This window comes from Rhinopithecus roxellana, chromosome 3 (genome assembly GCF_007565055.1).
Source record: "Rhinopithecus roxellana isolate Shanxi Qingling chromosome 3, ASM756505v1, whole genome shotgun sequence".
Classification (NCBI taxonomy): domain Eukaryota; kingdom Metazoa; phylum Chordata; class Mammalia; order Primates; family Cercopithecidae; genus Rhinopithecus; species Rhinopithecus roxellana.
In genome coordinates, this window is record NC_044551.1 from 99615078 (window position 1) to 99639277 (window position 24200).

At 39.7% G+C, this 24200-nt stretch overlaps 1 long non-coding RNA gene across 1 annotated transcript; it reads left to right on the forward strand.

The window, feature by feature from the left end:
* Positions 1-937: 937 nt before the first annotated feature.
* Positions 938-13283, forward strand: LOC104677420. Its single transcript, XR_750045.2, has 3 exons — positions 938-1123; positions 5930-6093; positions 12953-13283. It is a non-coding gene; the product is annotated as an uncharacterized LOC104677420 (long non-coding RNA).
* The last annotated feature ends 10917 nt before the right edge of the window (positions 13284-24200 follow it).

The window sequence follows — 24200 nt, forward strand, 5'->3', positions numbered from 1 at the left end:
TGTGATAAAACTTTCAAGATAAGCAACAATAAATACAAGAGTTCAGTGTAAAGGTCACCTCAATAGGTGACAGGGGAGGGGAATTAAACATGGAAGTTCTAGGGCTTCAAAGATATTTATAATCTGGTTCTTAAAGAGTATGATAAATATATGGGTAAACAATTATTAATCTTTAATTCACTATAATCCACATATTTGTATGTGTGACATATGATGTATTCATCCTAAAAATGACATAATACATATCTCAGGAAACTTGCAAATAACCTGGACTCCATAGTTTTGTGCGGATGTTGGATTTAGATGGACAAGTAAAGGATGATGACCCTAGGAGACATGGTAATTAAGACGAAAGACCAACTTTCTACTTCCTTTACCTAACTCCAGGATGAGTATAAAATAAATATTCTTTTTGCTTTCCCGAAACCCATGCTGGAGGTGAGAATTCATTCTCACACTCTAAACATCCTCTCTCCTGACTAGTCTACAATTATTCTTAAATTCAGAGAGTATTTTGACCCTTTGAAGAGACTGAAAAGTTGAGTGTGCCTAATGGTTTGTATGTGTAATGCCCCAGGCAGAGGGACTTCCTAGGAGCTAAGCTGTTGCTTGGTTATCTTTGTGCCATACGTGACTTCTGTTTGAGTTCCAGCATTAGCCGGAAAGTCTAACATATATTGCCAACGCTCTTCCTGTCCAGAACTCTTGTGGCTGGCTCTAAGGCAGATAGGGTGTTTATTCCATATCCTTGATGATAAACTGTGATCTTGTTCTGGGGAATGTCCCTTTTCCCATTCAAGTGTATGATCATATTTTCAAGCAATCGCGTTTACATTCAGCCTGGAAACTTTCTGCCCAATTCTCAAGTTCTACCGCCAGCAGCTTGGATACTGCAGAATGCTGATTTAGCTCATAGGCTGCATTGAGCCACATTGCCATGGTAACCAGCAGACAGACCTGAGAGAAGCAAGGCTGCAGAGAAACTGTAGCCATCACCAAACAGCAAATCAAAGGGAAGTGTCTCAGGAGAGATTTCTAATTATCACACATTTGTCCTTGCAGCCAAACCAGGATGCAATGGAAATGGTGCCTTTGGCACTAGCATCTTAGGTCACAAAATCAGGTAAACTTTCCTGGGCTCCTTTGGGAATGCCACAGAGTCTCCTGCTGCCTTAGGTGTATTGAAATAGATTTTTACATTGACCTTTCCCTTAGAGTTGTCACCAAGTCCTTGGCAGTGATAACTAAAATGCTGTACAGCTTAAGGTATTTTATGGATGGCAAGGCAATTTTAAAAAGTCTCACATCTGTAGGGGGTTGAGCCGGATATCATAGCTAATAGCATCTGAGATGATTCTGACATCTTAACGAGATTGCCTCTGTTGATTCCTTATTTTATTCTTTTTTTACATTCTCTTTAATATAAGCAAGCTTATTTCAATAATCTTTAATGCAAGTGGAGTACTAACTGATATGTTTATATGCAAATGTATGCAAATCATATAGTAAGATAGGGCTCCTAGGGTAACAACTGGTAACATCCATGTTTACTTATAAAGAAAGTGCTCAAGGTTACAAAGCTATCACGAAAGATTTACTAATAATTTGCTGGGGAAATAGTTGTAGAAATCCTTTTTCTGCTTTTAAATGTGCTGAGATCAAGGCTGTCTGATTCTTGAGACAGGGAGAATGTGATAAATGAAGACACAACATCACATGAATAAAATTCGAATTGCCTGTGCTAAGAGAGTGGCTTTGAACTTCTCCTTGCAGTCGGACCAAGCTGCAAAGGCATCTGCATTAGTAGAGGTCTTTAACGTATCTGTTCTGCATTAATTCATATTTCTGAATGGCATATGCTGGAGGCTGGCCTGAATCACCTTTGTTTTATTAAAGGTGCATTTAAGGTCAACTACCACTAACTGCATTGTTAAATATTGATTTAGCCATTTGAATTAATGTAATTTTCAGTACTTTTTCTACTTAATATACACCAGCACTCCCATGACCCAGTCAGACAGGAGATCAATACATGGGCACTCAGCTTGTATTGAAGCTGGGGTTGACTGCTTGCTTGTTTTCCTGTGAAGGCCAAAGTGTCCAAGATAATGGGCTATTGGCTTATCTACTTACCTTCTGCAAAACTTGTGAATGCTTTCATCTCTTGCAGGATGTTTTTGACCTATTTAGTGATCAATGTCTCTCAGAGTTCTGAGCGATTAGGTTTCCCTTGTCGAGGAACAAATGGTAGCAAGAAAATAGGCAGGTCGGCACTACATGGATTCGTATTTCAAGACTTGAAACAAGCCTTAGGTTACTTTACTCAGCACTTTCATCTTACTGGTGATGAAACTGAGAGTTTAAATGACTTTTCAAATTGCTAGAGTCAGAACTAGAATCTTTGACTTCTAAAGATTCACTTTTCATTGTACTTATTGACTTGTAGTATGTATCATTTATTTTTCTGCAAACTGAGGCAAAGTAAAGGAATTTTGTGACCATATTCATTAAAAATATCATTGTATCAGGCTTAGAGGAGGTTGGTATTCAAATGAAATAGTTTATTTTAGTGGACTCTAAATGGAGACTCCATCCCTATGAGCTGCCATGAGAATATTGCCTCCTTGGTAAACTTTCAGCTTAGCTCTCTAATCTCTAGATAATACCAACTGGCTTCACTTACTCTGGTTTATTGAGATCAATTAATCTGTAGTTGGTGTATGTTCTTTTCCTGCCTACCCTCCAGTTAAGCCTAGAGGTGCCAGGGGCTGTCTTTGCCACTGTATACAAAAAGTCTGCCTAAGAATGCAGCAATCATTTGAGGAAACAGTCAAGAGTCAGAGACCAAGCCCTGGCAATGTGAAGTGTCTGGATTTAGACATGCCTAAAGTTAGTGATACCCCTGAAAATTTAGATTATGTAAGTGAGTAAATACCCTTATTTGCTTAAACTGTTTTTTTTAAAAAAATACAACAGAGTCTCAACTTCCTGACGAATACATAAGCTGAGTTGGGTATTTGGGAAATACTTGGATCTTGATGGTGTAGTATCAAGCTTCAAAATCATGGGGTAGTTTCACAAAAATTTCTTACAGCATTTCTAAATGTGTTACAACAGGCCAGGTAATAGGTCTCAGGTAAACATCTATATCCAAGATCCCTCTTTTCAGTCTGTATCTAGATAAACAGATGTACAGTATGACCATTGTAAATTGCCATTTTATGTTCAAAGTCATTACATAATGTCAGTGCTTCCAGGGTTCAATAATACCTTAATGATGGTAGGGTATCATCTTCATTGTAAAAGCTAAAGTTATCTAAGTTGGTTTTTTTGGTCAAAACTTTCACTTCAGGAAAATTTTTCTGTTCCAAAACTGAAATTGATTATTAAGAAAGGAAAGCACAGAGATTGAAATTACAGACTTTTTAGCACTGGAAGAATAACCTTGGAGATGGTTCGAGACTCAATTTACAGGTAACACTGAGGCCCTGAGGATTTAGATGACTTCGCCTCAGCTGTACAGCTCCTTTAGCGGTGGAACTGACGCTAATACCCCCATCTCCAACTGGAGCACTTTCCTCTGTTCTGACATTCACAGCCTGATGGACTTGCTTGTCTCCTCTTATTTGGTAGCATGCTGGGAGATACTTTCTATCACTGGGCTGCCTGCGGTCAAAAATTTCTAATGTTTAGATGATATAGGACAGTAGCACAATTTACTGACAGCTGTGGAAGTAATTTGGTTTATGTCCGCATTTTCTAAGTGCAAGCAAAGGTGTTGTAGCACTCCAGTCCCTGTAGAGCTTACGAATGTAATTAGAAAATAGAAGTTTAAACCAGGCAAAAAGAATTAAATTAAGTGGAACAAACGCAATAAACAGAATCAAATCTTTTGTCTCAGCACCTGGTTACAAAATGAGGCCCAGGCATCAATGATGAGAGCCACACAGCTTTTAGGTAGTATCTCCACCTGCAAGAGATGGTAGTGGATGCAGATTTGTTCATTCCATTTCTTTGGGCAGTTTTTATTCACATCACATAGACCTCCTCACAAACACTCTGCAGTTATGTGTAATTAAATGAACTCATTGATGTAAAGGATACTTGATATATTAAAAAATATTAAATATTAATGATTTTTGCCTCTATGTATTGGATGTAGTGTTCATGGAGAAAAAGTCTATAAGAACGGTAACATCAAAATTATAAAATGTCTAGATGTGAAGTTCATAAAGCTGAAACTACTTTTTTCTTAAACAAAGGCAGATGCTTTGTGTAGATGGATATCTTTTTCTGTGTTCCAGGCATTTGCTTTCATTTTTGAAACCCTTTTAAGTGCTACATGAGGCACCTGGCCCTGGAGTGAAAAGAGATTAAAAACACCTTGGGGAATCTTAATTCCCTCTAAATCACTTTTTTCTCCCTTAAAAAAAAGAAGTTGGTCTTGAATGAAATATGGAACCTTATCCACCTTGCGAATAATCTACTCTCCTCTCCTCTTGCCCCAGAGTTCCAGGGCTTGCTGACAGATAGGGGGTGATTAAAAATTCTCATCATGCCCATGTGCCTCGTGCCCTCTCCTTTGTCATTCTGCAGTTGGGTATCAAAGCTGTAGCATCTATGTTCTTTGAAGACTAAGCAGGTTGGACATGCAATTTAGATGAAAAACATTACTCTGTGTTAGCTTGCTTTTGGCAAGAGTGTATTAAGGCTCATCTCACTGATGGGAAACAAAAGCTGCACTTCATCTTCATGAATTTCACATGAGGGAGAGAGAGAGAGGAGGAAACAGTTTTCTGGCAGGAGCTTTTCTGCATAACCTTTCTCTGATGAGTGGGTTCCTTTCTTGATAGAATACCCTCAGTATTGGCTTGGATAATAATGTGTTTCTCTCGATGCACAGATGGTGCAAATGATCATGTGGTTCTACTGGTGGGGAGCCTTTGAAACACAAAAAGAGGGCTAAGCAGATGAAGTACATTCTGTGGCATTTTTTTGAACTTACGAAGGGAAGAGAATTAATAGCCATATTGTGCTGGTATCTTTTGTTATAAATGTGTTTGGTTTTGAGAAAACAAGCAAACAAAAGGCAAATTTGCATATTTGTGAATCGTCTATGCTTCGAGTGAAATTGAACCTTGAGAAAGAGCACTTTATCTCCATGAGTTCAGTTCAGGTAGTTACACTAGATCACCAACTTGTGGATAACATGTCACACATTTTTTGTGATGTCAGAATGAGTTCTTGGCCTTGACTATTGAAGACAGAGCATCCTGAGCCAAATGGGACAGTTGCTGAGTGAGGACACCAAAACTACTCTCAGGAGGCACATATTGCCAACAATATTATCCAGATAAAAAACACAAAAGAAACATCAACGGTAGTACTGAAAGGGAATAAAGGTCACCCCAGGCCAGCAGGCATCACATGTGTCTACAGGAATGTGTGTTAAGGGGAATAAGGCCAGATTTATGGATATGAGACCTGTGCAATCACTTGAGGCCCTGTGCTTGGAAGACCTCATGCTTGGTTTGAAAAATGGTTTGGCTCTGTGTTCTCACCCAAATTTCACCTCGAATTGTAATCCCCATGGTACCCTCATATTGAGGAAAGTGACCTGGTGGGAGGTGATTGGATCATGGGGGCAGTTTCCCTTATGCTGTTCTCATGACAGTGAGTTCTCACTAGATGTGATGGTTTTATAAGTGTTGGACAGTTCCTCCTCCACATGCTCTTTCTCTCACCTGCCACCATGTAAGATGTGTCTGCTTCCCCTTCCCCCATCATGGTAAGTTTCCTGAGGCCTCTCCAACCATGCAGAACTGTGAGTCAATTAAACCTCTTTTCTTTATAAATTACCCAGTCTTGGGTATTTCTTTACAGCAGTGTGAAAATGAACTAATATACTTAACTTGATGCTCTGTTCTAGCTGTCTTGAAATTCTTACTAACTTTTGAACTCGGAACCCTACATCTTCATTTTGTACTGGTCCCCACATGTTTTATAGCCAATCTGAAGGAGGAGCGAGAGGTGATGGGGGATGAAGGGTGTGGGGAGTGTATGCTATGGCTGCCCGCTGTCAAAGTTCTCCAGGTGTGACATTAGAGTACAACTCGCCTACTATAACCAGTAGAGTCAATTGCTCCTTGAGGGCAGACAGAGTGAATGGTATCTTCTGGAGACAGCTTTGAAAGAAAGGTCGCTTTCCCCCCATGAGCTATGTGTCTCTTCACGTATTCACCTCAGCATGTTATATTCTTAGAGTCAAAACTTGTACCATACCTGAAGGTAATACTATGTGAGTCACTTCAAAATAAGACATGTTTTGTTGACTCGTGGCTAACATGTAGAAAATCTATGATTTTTTTCCTAGAAAGTAAGGCCTAGATTTCAGTTCAGGCTATGAACAGATTTTTATTTCTGTATGACATTTGTGGTTTTAAATTAAATCACAATTTTCCCTTATAGTCTGTGGTTAAATTCTAATCCCTAAGCTAGTTAATGTTGGAGATCTGGTAAGATTCTACTAAATTCTTCAACTTTAAATATATCCTATAATGAAAAAGTGGCTCTAGGCTTGATATATATATTGTAGGACATTTATGAGAAGAAATACAGCATAGAGAAGAGGCTTTTATTGAGACAGAATTGGATCCAAGTTCTGGCTCTGCCACTTACGAGCTCCTTGCTGTTAGAAAAGTCATTTCATTGCATTAAGATAGTTTCCTCAATAGTAAAATCAGGAGGAGCTTATTACTTTTCATGGGTTATGTCAGTATTAAAAGAAATAGCAAATATAAAGTGATTAGAATAGTTCATGGCATGTGGTGCAGGTGTTTTTAGAAGTATATGAATTTAGACTGGGCATGGTGGTATGCATCTATAAACCCAGCTCCTTGGGAGGCTGAGGAGGGAGGATCACCCGAGCCTAGGCATGTGAGGCTGCAGTGAGCTATGATTGCGCCACTCTCCTCCAGTCCAACCTGCTTGACAGAGTGAGAACCTGTCTCTAAAAAACAACAGCAACAAAACAATATGAATGTAGTTATTTGTAGTTACCTGGCTACTATTCACTCTTCTTAATATTAACCTTATTGTGTGGACTAACCTCACTATTCAAAGTCCATGTTCAAATGAGATTTCATCCTAAATGCATGTAGAAAAGAAAGGAAAACAATCTGGAAAGTATAAACTAACTTAATTTTTAAGCATATTTATTCATAAAATGTTTATAACTTTTCTATATAAAGTATGTGACTTTTTACTCAACAGGCTTAGAATTAGATCTATATAGGGTGTACATAAAAATTTTTTCAACTCTGAATCTGAATGTTTCCCTTTGTCTTTTACAGCCTCCCAAATGTCCACATAGATAATATCAACCCTCAATGCAAATTACAAGAATGTTATTTTAAAATGTAATAAAAAGTGACCAAGCTGACCTAAACCCCACCACACCATGAATAGCTTCCATTTATCTAGCATTTAGTTCACTCCTAAATGGTAAGTATATCAGTTGTAAGTTCACCGCCATGTGTCTCCCTTAGAGAAGGCCCTATTTCATGGTTAACATCATAGCTGTGAAATTGAAACCTCTGCTTTCCATCCTATGAGGGAGGCCCTCTGTGTTGGGGGTTGGGGTGGGGTTTAAAAACATAGGATGTTTATAAATTCCTGATGAAACTTTAAAATGTAAATACAATATACGAAAGAAACTTGTAAACATCTCCTGCAAACCTATTTTGTAGAGTTTTTAACACTATACAATTAAAAAATCTAGACCAGCACAACCACCATCTTTGGTGATGCATTGTTCATTCTGATTTTCCAAGCCATTGAGAACATTCTGCACTTGGTGCTGAGTGATTTCATGAACTTCCATCTGTGAACACAATCGTAAATGTATTCACTGTGTGGTTTTGATGAGGAGGCAGGTTTATGTAGGACCTGTTTTCTTTTTAAAAGTCTGAGTGGGTTTTGAGAATGCAGCCAAGTAATTCATCCCAGTCTACTCATATTTTCTTAAAAGGATATCATGGATGAACCATTAACCCTTTGAAATAAAATCACCCAGGAAGAAAACATGATAAAAAATAATGAAATTGTTATAATTTAGGGAAAAACTTCATAACATCTCAAAGTAACACCACATAAACTGTGTATATATTTTACAAAAAGAATCAGTTACACTTCCCTGACAGCAAATATTGAGTAAAATCAACATTAATATTAAAAACTTTCTATTAAAAATTCAAATTGTGTACTTTTATAAAATCACCTTATGTATACATCCACATACCCCCATCTTTAAACTTACAGACATTTCACATTGCTGCATAGATCTAGTAAATGTGTTTTCTGCCTTCCAAGGGACATGCATTTTTAAGTGAATAAATCACTTAAATGAGTCAAAGGATTGGTACGCTGTGTTAACAGAAGGAAACTTCTATCACTTTTAGAAAATATCTAAACTCTCTTTCAGAGACTTCCTTTTCTTCTAAATTCCTGGTTAGGCCAGGCGCGGTGGCTCAAGCCTGTAATCCCAGCACTTTGGGAGGCTGAGACGGGCGGAGCACGAGGTTAGGAGATCGAGACCATCCTGGCTAACACGGTGAAACCCCGTCTCTACTAAAAATACAAAAAAAAATTATCCGGGCGAGGTCGCGGGCGCCTGTGGTCCCAGCTAGTTGGGAGGCTGAGGCAGGAGAATGGCGTGAACCCGGGAGGCGGAGGTTGCAGTGAGCTGAGATCCGGCCACTGCACTCCAGCCTGGGGCACAGAGCGAGACTCCGTCTCAAAAATAAATAAATAAATAAATAAATAAAAATAAATTCCTGGTTAAACTAAGAGAACAAAATCCGAAGTGAGTGAAATTTTTACTAGAATAGTTCTAATTTTAATATGGTATTTGGTTGTAGTGTTAAGGGGGAGCAGTTTAGGAGAATACTGTTTTCTTTTCATAATTCTTTGAAGTTATTTATTTCTTTACCTAACTTTTTTACACTAGAAATTTTTGATTAGCTATAATATACTTTCATCACACCATTTTATGACTTTTAAAAATGAAGTTATAATAAGTAATATTGAGTGACTTGCATTAGGGTGGCCACTGTGGATGGACCCTTAGGGGGGAGGAATATGATTCAGAAAAAAAAAAAAAAGTCTGCGTCACAGTAAAAAAAAAATGTAGGTTTGGGGCCTGCTGACTTTCTTCAGCATCATGTTGCTCTAGAGCAATTGTATATATACAATTCTTTCTCAGAAGTCATGGCTATAACACCAAAAGCAACAACAACAAAAGCCGAGATTGACAAATGGAATCTAATTAAACTGAAGAGCTTCTGCATAGCAAATGAAACTATCATCAGAGTGAACAGGCAACCTACAGAATGGGAGAACATTTTGCAATCTATCCATCTGACAAAGGGCTAACATCCAGAATCTAGAAAGAACTTAAACAGATTTACAAGAAAACCACATCAAAAGGTGGGCCAAGGATATGAACGGACACTTATGAAAAGAAGACATTTATGCAGCCAAGAAGCACATGAAAAGCTCATCATCACTGGTCATTAGAGAAATTCAAATCAAAACCACAGTGAGATACCATCTCACGCCAGTTAGAATGGTGATCATTAAAATTTCAGGAAACAACAGATGCTGGAGAGGATGTGGAGAAATGGGAATGCTTTTACACTGTTGGTGGGAGTGTAAATTAGTTCAGCCATTGTGGAAGACAGTGTGATGATTCCTCAAGGATCTAGAACCAGAAATACCATTTGACCCAGCCATCCCATTACTTGGGTATATACCCAAAGGATTATAAATCATTCTACGATAGACACATGCACACGTATGTTTATTGCAGCAATATTCACAATAGCAAAGACTTGGAATGAACCCAAATGCCCATCAATGATAGACTGGATGAAGAAAATGTGGCACATACACACCATGGAATACTATGCAGCCATAAAAAGGATGAATTCATATCCTTTGCAGGGACATGGATGAAGCTGGAAACCATCATTCTCAGCAAACTAACACAAGAACAGAAAACCAAACACTGCATGTTCTCACTCATAAGTGGGAGCTGAACAATCAGAACACATGGACACAGTGAGGGGAACATCACACACTGGGGCCTGTCGGAGGGGTATGGGGCTACGGGAGGGATAGCATTAGGAGAAATATCTAATGTAGATGACGGGTTGATGGGTGCAGCAAACCACCATGGCATGTGTATACCTATGTAACAAACCTGCACGTTCTGCGAATGTCTCCCAGAACTTAAAGTGTAATAAATTTCTTTGTCTTAGTTTCTTAATCTGAAAAGGTGGTTGTTTAGATTGGAAGTAATGTGCAAAGCACCCAGTACACTAGATAGAATGATATAGTTGATGGCTAACAACACTAATTACAGACAGGTATATGCTGAACCCTTCAGACTTCCTATTCTGCACACAGTTTGCAGAAAGCCAGAGTACTCAAAAACTTATGAAGTGCCCTTGAACTCCTTTCTACAGAGTGGGCTGTGAAAATCTACAGTAACATACATCCTTATGCCACAGAATAGAGTTGTGCTCAAAAATAGCCTTTTGACCTTTCTTTGGTTTTGCTTATAACAGAAAATAATGATTTTTTTTTTTTTTTTTTTTTTTTTTAGGTCTTGGAATACAGCATCATGCTAAAATGAAGTGGTTATCTTTACCAATAAATATGAGTATTGTCCTTTTTAGAAGAGTATTTTCCACTTATATTCCTTACATTATGAATGTATAAAATCTAGTCATGTTTTCTTGCTTGAAATCAAGACTTTGTTTAGCTAAAATGAGCAGAACTTCCAATGCTGCCATTCTCAAATGCAGTGTTTTCTTTTTGGTGGTGAATTCAGAATTTCTCTGTACTTAAAAATTAAAACACATGTGGCATTTTTTCCTTAAAATCAGTTCAGAGATCTATTTCTATTTTAGATTATCCCAAATTTCTACTTAAGAACTATGAATTTTAATAATCAGCAATCAGGTCTTTCTACGCATCAGGCTGTTGGCTGTAATTAAACAAAATGCCTAGAGTTTTCCAGTTGGTTGGATATGACAATGAATCTGATCAAAAATGGTTGTCGAATGAAACAATACCAATAGGGGCCATCTGCATTTGCTCAGAATTCATATGGTTCTGGCATGTATCTACTTTTCTATAAATCTTGAGCTTCAAAGAGGCTGAAAATTCTTTTTGTAATGATTTTTCCTGGTTGATTTTGCCTAATAAAACTAATGTACAGTTGTTGAGAATGGATACAGAAAAGGGCATTGGGAACATGTGGCTTTTGTCTATTTTCCAGGACAAGAGGCTAGTACCTTTGAAAACAAAATCTATTCTGGAAATGATATGGAACATATGCTAGAGTAATTTTAGAGTCTGCATTCATCTTCACCATGAAATCCTAGAAACTTTGAGAGTATTCACTGGAAATCCAGAAATCCTTTTTGGTTCTGACACATTTCTTCTTCTTTCAATAAAAGCCAGACTTGGGCTGGTGCCAGCATTAAGCCCTAGGGCAGCTGGAATGAAGCTGACACCAGGTGAAATTCCACGATCTATCATACCAGCTACACAGGGAACTTAAATACTTCACCCCCAACATTTTGACACAATGCAATTATTTTGTTTTCGACAGACAGCATTTGTTTGTTTGAAAAGGTTATTGCTAAAAGTACCATCTTCAGATAAATGTACTCAGATTTGTATTTTAGATGTATTTCACAGCTGCACTTTTATAAATAGGTCGAAAAATAGCTAGATACTGATTTATGTTTGACAGCTCATTTTAGTGGTATTCAGAATTTCTGCAACGATACTTTGGCTTGTTCCCTTGAGTCTTCACAGCTCATGAAAACTCCAAACAGCATTAAAGGCACAAAAAAGAATCTTTAATATGATATGTTCAAACCTCAGTGGATTATCTTGCTCCAAATTTTCCAAACTAGCTTCAGTTTGGAACCATTTCCTTCAATTCTTTGTTTGAACAATTATTGCAGTTGGCTGAATATGTTCAGTCAATAATGAAAGGCTTGCTCAGTGTTAATTTAGACAAGAAAATGGGCCAGGTGTAGTGGCTTATGCCTGTAATCCTAGCACTTTGGGAGGCCAAAGTGGGAGGATCCCTTGAGCCCAGGGGTTTGAGTCCAGCCTGGGCAACATACAGAGACTCTGTCTCTAAAAAAATAAAAAAGCCAGGCATGGTGACACCACACCTGTAGTCCCAGCTTACTTGGGAGGCTGAGATGGGAGAATTGCTTGAGCCCCGGAGGTTGAGGCTGCAGTGAGCTGTGCTTGCACCATTGCACTCCAGCCTGAGTGACCAAGCAAGACTGCCTCAAACAAACAAACAAAAATTACCCAGGCCAAAGTGCTATATCTGTGGATAAGTGTGCTTTTTATGTATTGGTTTTTCCTGTTTATAAAAACCATGGATTCTGGAGCCTGACTGCCCGTCTTTCAAATAGGCTCTGAAGGGAATGTTGCATACGTTTCCAAACTTCTTGTTTCAGTTTCCTCATCTGTACATTTTGGACACCAATAGTGTATTCTCTTCATGGTGAGTTATGAGGATTAAGCAAGTTAATACACATGGAAAATTTAGAAATGCTTGGCTTATGGGGGATCTGCAGTTATATATATGTATATATGCATACATATATGTATATGTTTGTATCTATACCTAGATGTGTATGTATTATATGAACTATGTAGTACAAATAGTAACTGATAATCTTGCATCTTATTCCTGCTTCCATCATTGATTATGTGAAAGTTGTACTACCAAATGTGTTGAGTAGCTTATGAAATAACTGAACTAGACTCTATCAAAGATATAAAGAAAATACATGTAGCTGTTTTGAAAAAAATTATCATAAATTCTCTCATTTGATCCGCAAATATTTTCAAGGTCCAGAGAGGATTTAAGTTGCTGGAATAATCCACCCAGTCTTCCAGATGTGATTATATAATTGATGGGATCTGGATATCACTGATCACAAAACACAATAAAGGACCTAAGGCAACATCTTTGTACTTTCTCCATGTGGGGAAAATGTTTTTGTTCTGCTTGGTAAATGGCCTCTCCAGTGTTTCTTGGAGACCTCAATAAATGATTATTTGCCAGCATTCCATCACATGCCAATTTGATGGAATTTGGCATTCCATCACATGCCAAATTTCCCTGAGGTTCTGGTCTGTCAGCACTTGTCCTGAAGCCGAGTACAGACATGGCATAGGTAAAGTGCACAGTGAAGATTGCTGCAGGAAAGTCTGAAGCCCTTCCCTCTTGAAGGTGAAACATCTTCTGGACTCACCCCCACCCCTCCAGCTCGTAAGACTGACTCTCGTTTGAAGATGTGTGTTTTGCTTTACTTTCCTCTGTGAGTGCTCAGCACAGAGCAGTATCTACTTTTCCTGTTTTACATTTTTCATTTTAAAGATCCAATTACCTCAAGTCCTTTTCTTGAATATTGCAGTGGGCCTGCTGACCTAATAATTCTCTCATCTCTAATTTCCATCATCATCTCTACTCGAAGCTGTATCACACATACACCCACCTGAATGTGTGAGAAGGACAGAGACAGTTCCCCCACCGCAGGAAGAAATGGCTCATATCATTTGAGAACCTAGTCTCAAGGGCATGGTCAATGCTGTTTCCTCATGTTCAATGGCATTTTCTGGTGTGTCGTATTAGATTTAGTTACAGTATCACCAACTATAGTAATGCAGCCGCTCTGCTCTTCAGAAATGCTGAAACAGGCACAGCTTTCAGGCGCTAGGAAAGTCCATTGCTCAGTGAGTCTAATGGTTCAATAGTTTGGAAGCTTTTCTAAGTTCATTCCTTGATCATTGTCTGTGGCTGCTAGAGCTAGCCAGTGGTTGGTTATATGTTTTTTTTTTTTTTTTATTATTTGATGTAGTATTGTCAAATCTCTGATAAATTTACAATTCCTTTTTCTTGAGGATTTGGCAATGAGAAGAAGTTTCCGTTTTCTTGAAGGTGTTTGAAAGGATAACTCTGAACTTCATTTATAGAAAGTATAATGCTGTGAAATAAAGATAATATGAAAATAATGATAGCTACCATTGTTGAGGGTCTGCTTTGCACCGAACACCATTACAAGTGTTTGATGTATCATACATTTTTTAGCTACACAAGAATACAGTAGTCTTGCAAGGCAGGTATTTGCACTGTACCATAGGTAAGCTCAGAGAAGAGGGTTCTTGCTTAAGATCGCATAGTACAAAAGAGAGAGGAAAGCCTTCTTGTGACACATCCTCTCTTTTCTCTGATGAGGAGCTTAGCTTCTGAGATGCGGGTCTAGTGCATTTTGCTTTCTGGAGGAATTGCCTACTGATGGGGATGCCAAACAAAGTGCCGACCCACTGAGAAATAGTGTGAGACCTTCTGCTTCTCGGCTGCTTTGGGTCATATGTGAGTGTTGCAGTCCTTAGGGGAGGATGTGAGGTGGGTTGCCAGGCAAACAGGGCAGCTTGCCTTCTCCACAGTCTACTCATCACAGGGCCTGGCTGACATTCATTCATTCATTTACTTATTTTACTTGTGTGTGTGTGTATATATATACATACAACATATAATTGTATATTAAATTATATATTAAATATGTGTTATATATAATATAATTAATATATAATAACCAATATATATAACACATACCATAATTATAATTTTAGTCATTTGTGAATATACTCTCAGTGGCACTAAATGCATTTACAATGTTATGTAACCATGACCACTGTCAATACCCAAAACTTTTTTCAACATCCCCAACCAAACCTCAAAGCTTGTCAAACAATAACTCTTCCTTTCTCTCACTCTCCAGCCCCTGGTAACCTCTACTTTATTTTCTGTCTCTAAACTTGCCTCTTCAAGGTATCTTGTAGAAATAGAATGATACAATATTTTTCCTTTGGTGTCTGGCCTATTTCACTAAGCATAATGTTTTCTTGTATTCCTTTTTTTTTTTTTTTTTTTTTTTTTGAGACAGAATCTCACTCTGTTGCCCAGGCTGGAGTGCAGTGGTGTGATCTTGGCTTGCTGCCACCTCTGCCTCCAGGTTCAAGCAATTCTTGTGCCTCAGCCTCCCAAGTAGCTGGGACTACAGGCGTGCACCACCACATCAAGCTAATTTTTGTATTTTTAGTGGAGATGGGTTTTCACCATGTTGGCCAGACTGGTCTTGAACTCCTGGCCTTGAGTGATCCACCTGCCTCCGCCTCCCAAAGTGCTGGAATTACAGATGTGAGCCACTGCACCCAGCCTACTAAGGCTAATGTTTTCAAGGTTCATTCATACTACAGCATATATTGTCAACTTAATTCCTTTTTATGACTGAAAAAGATTTTATTGTATGTATATATACCATATGTTTTTCCATTTATCTATTGATGGGTTAGTTTTTGAGAGGAAGTCATTGGATGATTTAATTCCTCAGGGGACCTCATGCCACACATGGCACACTCAAAGGTTTGTTTTGGGGCATATGTGGTGATTTGCGGGAGTTCTAATACCTTCAGGATGAAGCACACAGAGTAAAGATTGACAGCTTAAAATCCATTTCTACTGTGTATTGAGCCCCAAGTAGATATCTGCTGCTATATTTGACAATAGGTGTCCACAAGCAGTTAAGGAGTTCAGTCTGCCCTTGGGGAAGCTCCACACAGGCCCACGTGCATGCATACACTTGCATTCCTTCACACCCCCAAACACCATCCCACTCCATACATGTATACCCATCTTCCTTTCCCAGATCCCTCCCCAAACAGTTAAGTTACCATGGAGGTATGCATCTAAATGAGTTATAGAAAAGATGGGAAGTCTTGAGGGGGAAAAAATGGCTGTAATTTTGGATGGTCAGGCTTGCCTTTGAAAAAAGAATTTGAACCCTTGTAGAGGTTGGAGATGCTTTGTGTAGGAATGAAGGTGGGAGAGGGTAAGGAGGGTATATCTAGAAGAAGAAACTACTTGAGCAAAGTCTGAGCCCAGAGATGGGGAGGTATAACGGGTGGGAGGAACAGACGGCAGAAGGCTTTTAATTCTAGGCCGAGGAAAGTGAAATTTATCCTGCAAGCAGCAGAGAACTTTGGTACAGACAAATGACAAAATTGCAAAGAAATCATAAAATTTGTGTCAAAAAATCTGTAAATCATAACCTGCATTTATTGAGGGGCTCCTATGTGCAAGGAACAGTATTGGGTTAGGCACCAGGAAAGATGACAGTAACACCAAAGATGGAACCTGGTAAGTTTGAGTAGCAGGAAAAGGGAAGCCAGAAAAGAAGGCAGAAAATAAAAATTTAAGGGGAAAGAGGAGTCAAGAGTGTAATCTCAAAGTTAGCAGGAGAGAGTTCACAGGAAAGCAAGGTTATCTGTGTTAAAAGCTACACGAAGATCCCAGAAAGGAAGAATGGAATTTCTGCTATTGGTTTTGACAAGTAGGAGGCAGATGGTCACAATACGCAGAGTCTCTGGAGATCAGGGTAGTGGTGTTACAGGCATTTGAACCAGAGCAACTCCATCTTGAACAGGGATTGGGTAAAATAAGGCTGAGACTTATTGGGTTGCATTCCCAGATGGTTAGGCATTCTAAGCCATAGGGTGAGATAGGAGGCTGGCACAAGATACGGGTCATAAAGACCTTGCTGATAAAACAGTTTGCAGTAAAGAAGCCAGCCAAAACTCACCAAAACCAAGATAGTGATGAGCGTGAACTCGGGTTGTCCTCACTGCTACACTCCCATCAGTGCCATGGCGGTTTACCAATGCCATAGCAATATCAGGAAGTTAATTTATGTGGTCTAAAAAGGGGAGGCATGGATAATCTACCTCCTTTTTAAGGATATAATCAAGAAATAACCATAAAAATGGGCAACCAGCAGCCTTCGGGGCTCCTCTGCTTAGGGAATAGCCATTCTTTTATCCCTTTACTTTCATAATAAACTTGTTTTCGCTTTCTACTTTGGACTCACCCTAAATTCTTTCTTGTGCAAGGACCTCTCTTGGGGTATGAATCAGTTCTCCTTTCTGGTAACAGTGGGGCTAGAAAAGAGGTAAGTGTACAGCAGTAGCTGGAGAAGCCAATATGCTCAAGAGAGCAGACTATTACTATGCTATAGTATAAAGAGAAACCAAAGCATATTTTTGTATTAGTGGGAAAGAATGAATGGAGAGGCACAGTTTGATTAAACAGCCAGAAGAGTAATCAATGGAAGAAGTTTTTTTTTAAATTTATTATTTATTTATTTTTTGAGACAGTCTTGCTCTTGCCCAGGCTGGAGTACAATGGTGCAATCTCAGCTCACTGCAATCTCTGCTTCCTGAGTTCAAGTGATTTTCCTGCCTCGGCCTCCTGAGTAGCTGGGATTACAGGCATGTACCACCATGCTCGTCTGATTTTGTATTTTTAGTAGAGATGGGGTTTCTCCATGTTGGTCAGGCTGGTCTTGAACTCCTGACCTCAGGTGATCTGCCCGCCTTGGCCTCCCAAAGTGCTGGGATTACAGGCGTGAGCTACCACGTTCAGCCTGGAACAAGTTTTTAAAATAAATGGTGGTTTAGAAAGACAGATCTGGCAATGGCACACAGACTGGACTGAAGTTTATAGGTCACCAGAGGTCAGGAGTCTATTTGTAGAGATGTGGCAAACAGCACTGAGGATGTCACTGAACTGCATCCTGGACAGAAATGGAGTAAAGGGGTAGAAATCGTTATCAATGAAGCTTCAGGAAAAAGAATAGGATTTGGTGTTGGAATAAAGACTGAGAAGTAAGTACATCAAAGAAACCTCAAATTTGGTTTAGGTATCTGAGGCATTTAATGTACGGGGGCCATTTCTGCTGCATTCTCTAAAACACTCCAGGTTCATTATGGCACTGCTTGTCCAGGGCCTCTGTCAGTGACCCTGAAGAAACACCAGACTCGGTTTTTCTTTGAACTGTGTCCTTTTGTATTAGGATTGGTATTATATGATCTTCCAAAACTAATTTCTCTGATTACTGTGTATGTCCTCTGTCATCTTCCTTCCCATGAGGGAGCAGCCATTGAAAACAGGCTGAGTCATTAGGGGAAGAAAGAGGCTCAAAGGCCATATCCACAGGGACTAAATGACTGACCTGGTAGGATAAGAGCCGCGAGCTACTGCACAATGTACCTACCTGTTCACATAATCATTTTGTTGTCAAAGCTGCTTTTTTGCTTCCTTCCCTTTTGCTCCTGCTTCAAACTTATTTTTGGAGCATTTTCATGACCTTGAACATGAAATGAAATGAAATGGTGATGCCACTTCTCAAGGGAGCTGCGTTTAAGATGTGCTTGTTCATGAAAGAGAATCATCTGAGTTCCCCAAGGGCTTAACCTTCATCCGCTTTTCAAAGAGAAATGCTGCCTCCTTCCACTCACACAGAAAGCTCTCCCCAGGTTCCTTTCCCTCTCCTCTTCCCACTGCTTTCCTGCACAACAGTCAATTTTTTTTTTAATCTTTTGAGTCTTGTGGTGTGGATGCACCATCTGTAGTTCAATAACATGGTAACTTTCTCTCTTTTTCACTTTTCTCTCTATTCTTCCCTGCCTCACCAGTTTCCATCGTATTCCTATAATGAAGAGCAAAATGTTGAAACTGTGTGCACGAAATGCTAATTCAACTGTTGCTCACAAGTTGGGTGCATGTTTGGGAAATCTTAGTATCTATAGCAGAATCTGGATGAGTGTTGGATGTAGTTTGATAGCAATAGAAACTATTTTCCTTTCTGCAGGATTTCTTCTGTAAGGAAGAGTCAAAGAATGGTTTACCCCATAAATGTATACAATTATAATTTATCAGTAAAAATATTTTAAAAAGACAAACTCAAAGAGGGGGTTATGTTTTTTTGAAGACAGCCGTGTAAATTTCCCCTGTCCCTGCAACCTCCAACCATCCCATGGATGGGGAACCACTTTTTTGTTGCTTATGATTTGAATATTTTATGGGTAAGTGAAGCTCTTCCTGAAGAGTCATTCAGGCTATCATGAAAGAAAATAAGAGAACAAGACTTTTGGTGTGACTGGATAAAGAGAATGTAAGATGGGAAGCTTGCGATGCTGCAGAAGGAGGAGGCTGAATGCCTGGGGCCCAGAGCTGAAATTAGCAAAATGGTAGCAAGAGGGCTGAGGAAGAAACCACAGTGAAGGATGGGCATGGTTTCATTGTTCAGAAGCTGGCCAGGGTCTAAGAAGACCAGTTTGGTTTCCAGTCAGTCTTCATATCAATTGGAACTTTGTTCTACTTTCTCCAGGTATTCTCAGTTGCAGAGTGCCTGGGAGTAATTTACAGGCCTGACTTGAGCTTCTAAATTTAGGTCACTGATTTTCTGGACACCCAATAAAAGTGCTTACAAGAGCAATTGTTGGACCCCAGGTGAGCCCTGGATCCCTTGTATTGGGGGAGGAGATGACAGAATTCTTTCAGTGCCGCTTCACCAGCTGGAAATCTCCATGGCCAGCAATGCTTCTGCCTGGGCTTCACTTGGGCCCACTGGGTTCACCCTGCCCATTCAGCCTGGCAGGCTGCACTTGACTTGCGCTACTGGCCTAGATCTTATGTGTGCCATGGCTCTGCACTCAACCTGTGGCTGGTCTGGGCATGCTGCAGCCAGCTTCTGCTTTGGGGGCCAGCATTTAGATAAGGGGAATTCAGCAGTGCCAACTGCAGAGCCCCAAGGGATGGTACAGCTTTTGCTCAGGGAGTTCTGCGGTCTGAGGCCCCAGGAAGCGTTACAGCTCTCATTTGTTCTTGTTGCCTGCTGCTTTGGCAAACAGGCTGTGTCACAGCTTGTTCTTACTACCAGCAGTTCAGCGAATTGGGGTGTGTGGTACCCAGCAGCTTTTTCTCCTCTGCTGCCCTCACTGAGTGGGACAGAGGGTACAGTGTTACAGCTCTTTTCATGCCCACTCTTGGGGGACTTCTGAGTTCTTGTCCCCCAACCAAGAGGAATGAGGTAGGTGGACACCAGAGAGTGAGCAAGACAGAGAAGAGTTTAATTGAGCAACAGAAAAGCTCTCAACACAAGAGGGGACCCAAAGTGGGTAGCCCTCTGTGTGAGAGGGGGCCAGAAAGCAGGTAGCTGTGAGGCTGAGTCAGGGGTTTTTATGGGCTCAGAATGGGGGAGTTCATGCTAATTGGTCTATGGGCAGGACTGGAAAAGGCACCATTTGATTGGCTAAAAGGACTCAAAGTTCTTACTCTGGTCTTGGACTCCACGTGGAAGTGGCAGCTTGGTTTTCAGGCTTCAGGCTGTCGTTGGCTTGAAGGTCAGGTTTCACTGGGGACCCATCCCTGTTTGCCTTGGAATTTGTCTCCTGCCGCTATCAAAAGCAACTTTGGTGCCTGCAGTTAGAGGCCTGATGATCTCAATGTGAGTCTGTGGAGAGTTGATACCCACAGTTACAGTCTGGAATTACACAAAGCGTGAGTCTTTACTACTTTGGACCTACCCCTACAATGTCTTTTTCTTTTGTTCTGGGTGAAATCTTACCTAATAAAATGGGTCATCTTTTCTGGCAGAATTACTTTTCCTTCCTCTCTGTCTACATTTGCTTATTCTTCCTTTACTTAAATTTCCTTTTTGATAAATTTTAAAGAAAACAGTGGGCCACCCTTAATCCAAACTACTCGTCTAACTTAAAAAAAAAACACACATTTGTGATGAATTTTCAGGCATAAATCTGAATTGTGTGTATGTGTATGCATATATATATATATATATATATATATATATATATATCTAATTCAGTTATTTTTTCACTGTGAAAGTAGCCACATAGGAAAAGCTGAGATATACCAGATGAAGGCCCCTGACTTAGGTTTTGTAGTTTGGCTACACAAATGTGAAAACGTAATAATTGTTAAAAATATTTGATTTCATGAAATTTATTCTTGCTTCCACATATTGACAAAGATACTTCCTCTTAAAATTGACATAAAATTGTTCTCTATTAATATCTAATACGAGTCTCCAATCTGTGAGACTTAGGCGTTTGAGAAACTGTGGTAAGAACAAAAGAAATAGCTCTAAGGCCGGGCGCGGTGGCTCAAGCCTGTAATCCCAGCACTTCGGGAGGCCGAGGCGGGTGGATCACGAGGTCAGGAGATCGAGACCATCCTGGCTAACACGCTGAAACCCCGTCTCTACTAAAAATACAAAAAACTAGCCGGGCGAGGTGGCGGGCACCTGTAGTCCCAGCTACTCGGAGGCTGAGGCGGGAGAATGGCGGGAACCCGGGAGGCGAAGCTTGTAGTGAGCCAAGATCGCGCCACTGCACTCCAGCCTGGGCGACAGAGCAAGACTCCGTCTCAAAAAAAAAAAAAAAAAAAAAAAAAAAAAAAAAAAAAAAAAAAGAAATAGCTCTATAGAGAGGATGGAGTTCAAGAGTTTTAAAATATTTGAAAGAAGTTTGAAAAAACAGTTTTTGATGCTGATTTGAGTGAAACTTGAATCTCTTTTTTTAAAATAATTTTTTGAGTGGAGGAAATTAGAAAAGAATAGAAGCATCTCTTAAAAACACTTCTTCAGAAAATTCCTTCTTCCCTTTGAAATTATAAGAAGACAATTGCTTTCCAAATCATTAAGAGTTAGCTTCTTTTAGATTCTTTTCCAACAGCTAGCTCCAAATAATCTAGCAATGATTTCTTTTCAAGAATATAATCATAGGTAGGTTGCTTCATAAAAGAAGTTGAAACTGTGCTTATTCTTTTTCTCTCCATATCTGTATCTCAAAGATAACTATGATAAAAATAATACAAACTATCCAAAGAACACAAACAATAAGAACACTGGCCAATATGTTAATTTATTTAGCCAGCACGAGGGCAAAGGAGCAGCTATGACTGACAGTTACTGCATGATATCAGTAAAATTCATTCTCTGTGAGATGTTTCCTATATTGCTAATAGATTTACTATGAGCTGATCCTGTATACAGGGTACAGGCAGGCATGCAGGGAGAAATGTAGCAGCGATTTAGAAAGGGAAATGGCCTGGGATGATAGCCCAGCTGGAAGTAAGGATGTTCCTGTGTTGAAAATCAGTGCAGTTAAAAGGATTTAGTAGCCAGATTATCAAGTTAATAGCTGGAGGGCTTAATCATTGGCCTCAAGATTTCGGTTGCTGCTGTGATTTGAATGGGAGGGATGATGCAACAGTCATAGTCCCTTGAACTAGGTAGGTTTGAGTCCTACAGCTTCACATTAATAGGATTCCAGACCCAGTGTTGGGGATTGTGCAGCCGGGGGTGGTAGTGGGTGCTGTGAAGTGGTAAGAGACTTAAGGAGTCAGGGGCTATGAATAGAGGGCAGATTGTGATTATAGAGACTTTTTGCTTCTGTCATCTGCAGGTCTTGATGTTTTAGGGTCTTTCTCCGGAGTGCTGAAGTTTTATTACAGATTTTTAATCAACTTAAAATCCAGGATCTCAGCGCTAAAGGTGTTATATCTGCTGGACAATTCTAAAAGTATATTGTTAGTTCCACCTGTATTACATGTTAAAATTATTTCTGTAACCTGTAGGTGGCATGGTAGAAAAGAATGAGATTTGGGCTTCTAGATGGATGATGTTAATTTCCAGACCTGGACCTGCCACTTCAAACTCTCTGGACTGGAGCAAATCATCTATCCTCTGTGTGCACAGTTATTTTGTCTATAAAATGACCATACTGCCATGGCTCCTACCTTCTCCAGGGGAGGTTGTGAGGATCAAAGGAGATGCTCTGCTGAATAGAATTTTATAATGAAACCACCTTTGCAAAATTATTACAATAAGAGAAAATCTGACATGGCTGCCTCCATCGTCTAGCCTGATAGGCTGCCTGTCTTTGCTCACTCCTGGGTGTGGGCCAAGCTATTAAAACTTTGGGAGAAATTTAGTCTATAGTTTAATAGTTTAAATAATAGCTCTTCTCAAAAATTAAACTGCCCTTGTAAAACTACTGAAAAGCTACCAAACTAGGAGGATGAGACGGGCCTGAATTCTAAATAATTACCAGTCACTATTCTGGAGGTCATAAGATGTGTGACTTCTCCAATTAATCTTGTAGTTGATGTCACTGTTGTAGAGCCTAAGATTGACCTTTTAAAATGTCTTCTCAGGTTTTTGCATTTCTGACAACCAAATGGCCCCACCTGGACCCACCAACCAGCCCTGTGGACCCCCAACCCAGAAACTTGACTCATCACAAGAGGACAGGTTTCATTCGCTATGCTTTCATCTCCAAACCAACCAATCAGCCTGCCTTCTACTGTAGCTCTCTGCCCACCAAACTATCTTTGAAAGACCCCTAACCTCTGAGCCTTCAGGGAGATTGATTTGAATAATAGCTTTGTCTCCCACGTGGCATGGCTGGCCCCACATCAATCAAACTGTTTTACTGCAATGTCATGGTCCTGGTGAGTTTAGTTTGTGCAGTGGGCAGGAAGAACCCATTGGGCAGTTACAATAATGACGCACTAAAATTCCTTCCCCCATTTTCCTTTACTCTTTCATTTTTGTCTTATTTTTAATGATTCTGATTTATGATTGTTTGTGTCATGTGACACAGATGCCATTGGTCTAATTCATCTTAACTTTTTGGAAATACATAATATACTTTAAAATGAGCTGCTATTATCAGAAGAAAATGTTTCTCTAATTGGGGATTTAATAACATTTTAAAATCTGATATATTTGCTAATAGTTTGTATTTTGCCTCTAAAGTATAAAACTACTTAGTCTAATTTATGTACACTATATATGCTAATATAGAAAAAGAAAAAAAAATGCCACAATATTTGCTCAGGAATGGGGAAGGCATATATTTTACTATACTATTATTTCCTTTTTTGAGACAGGGTCTCACCTTGTTGCCCAGGCTAGAGTGCAGAGATATGAGCACTGCTCACTGCAGCCTCAACCTTCCAGGCTCAAGCAATCCTCTGACCCCAGCCTCCCAAGTAGCTGGGACTACAGGCATGCAACAGCACACCTGGCTCTTTCTTAAATTTTTTGTAGAGATGGGGTCTCACTATGTTGTCCAGGCTGGTCTCAAATTCCTGAGCTCAACTTTCTTTGTTTCTGTGCTTCTGTGGTGGTTGGAGTACTAAGAATTTGATCCAGAGTACATTAAGAAAA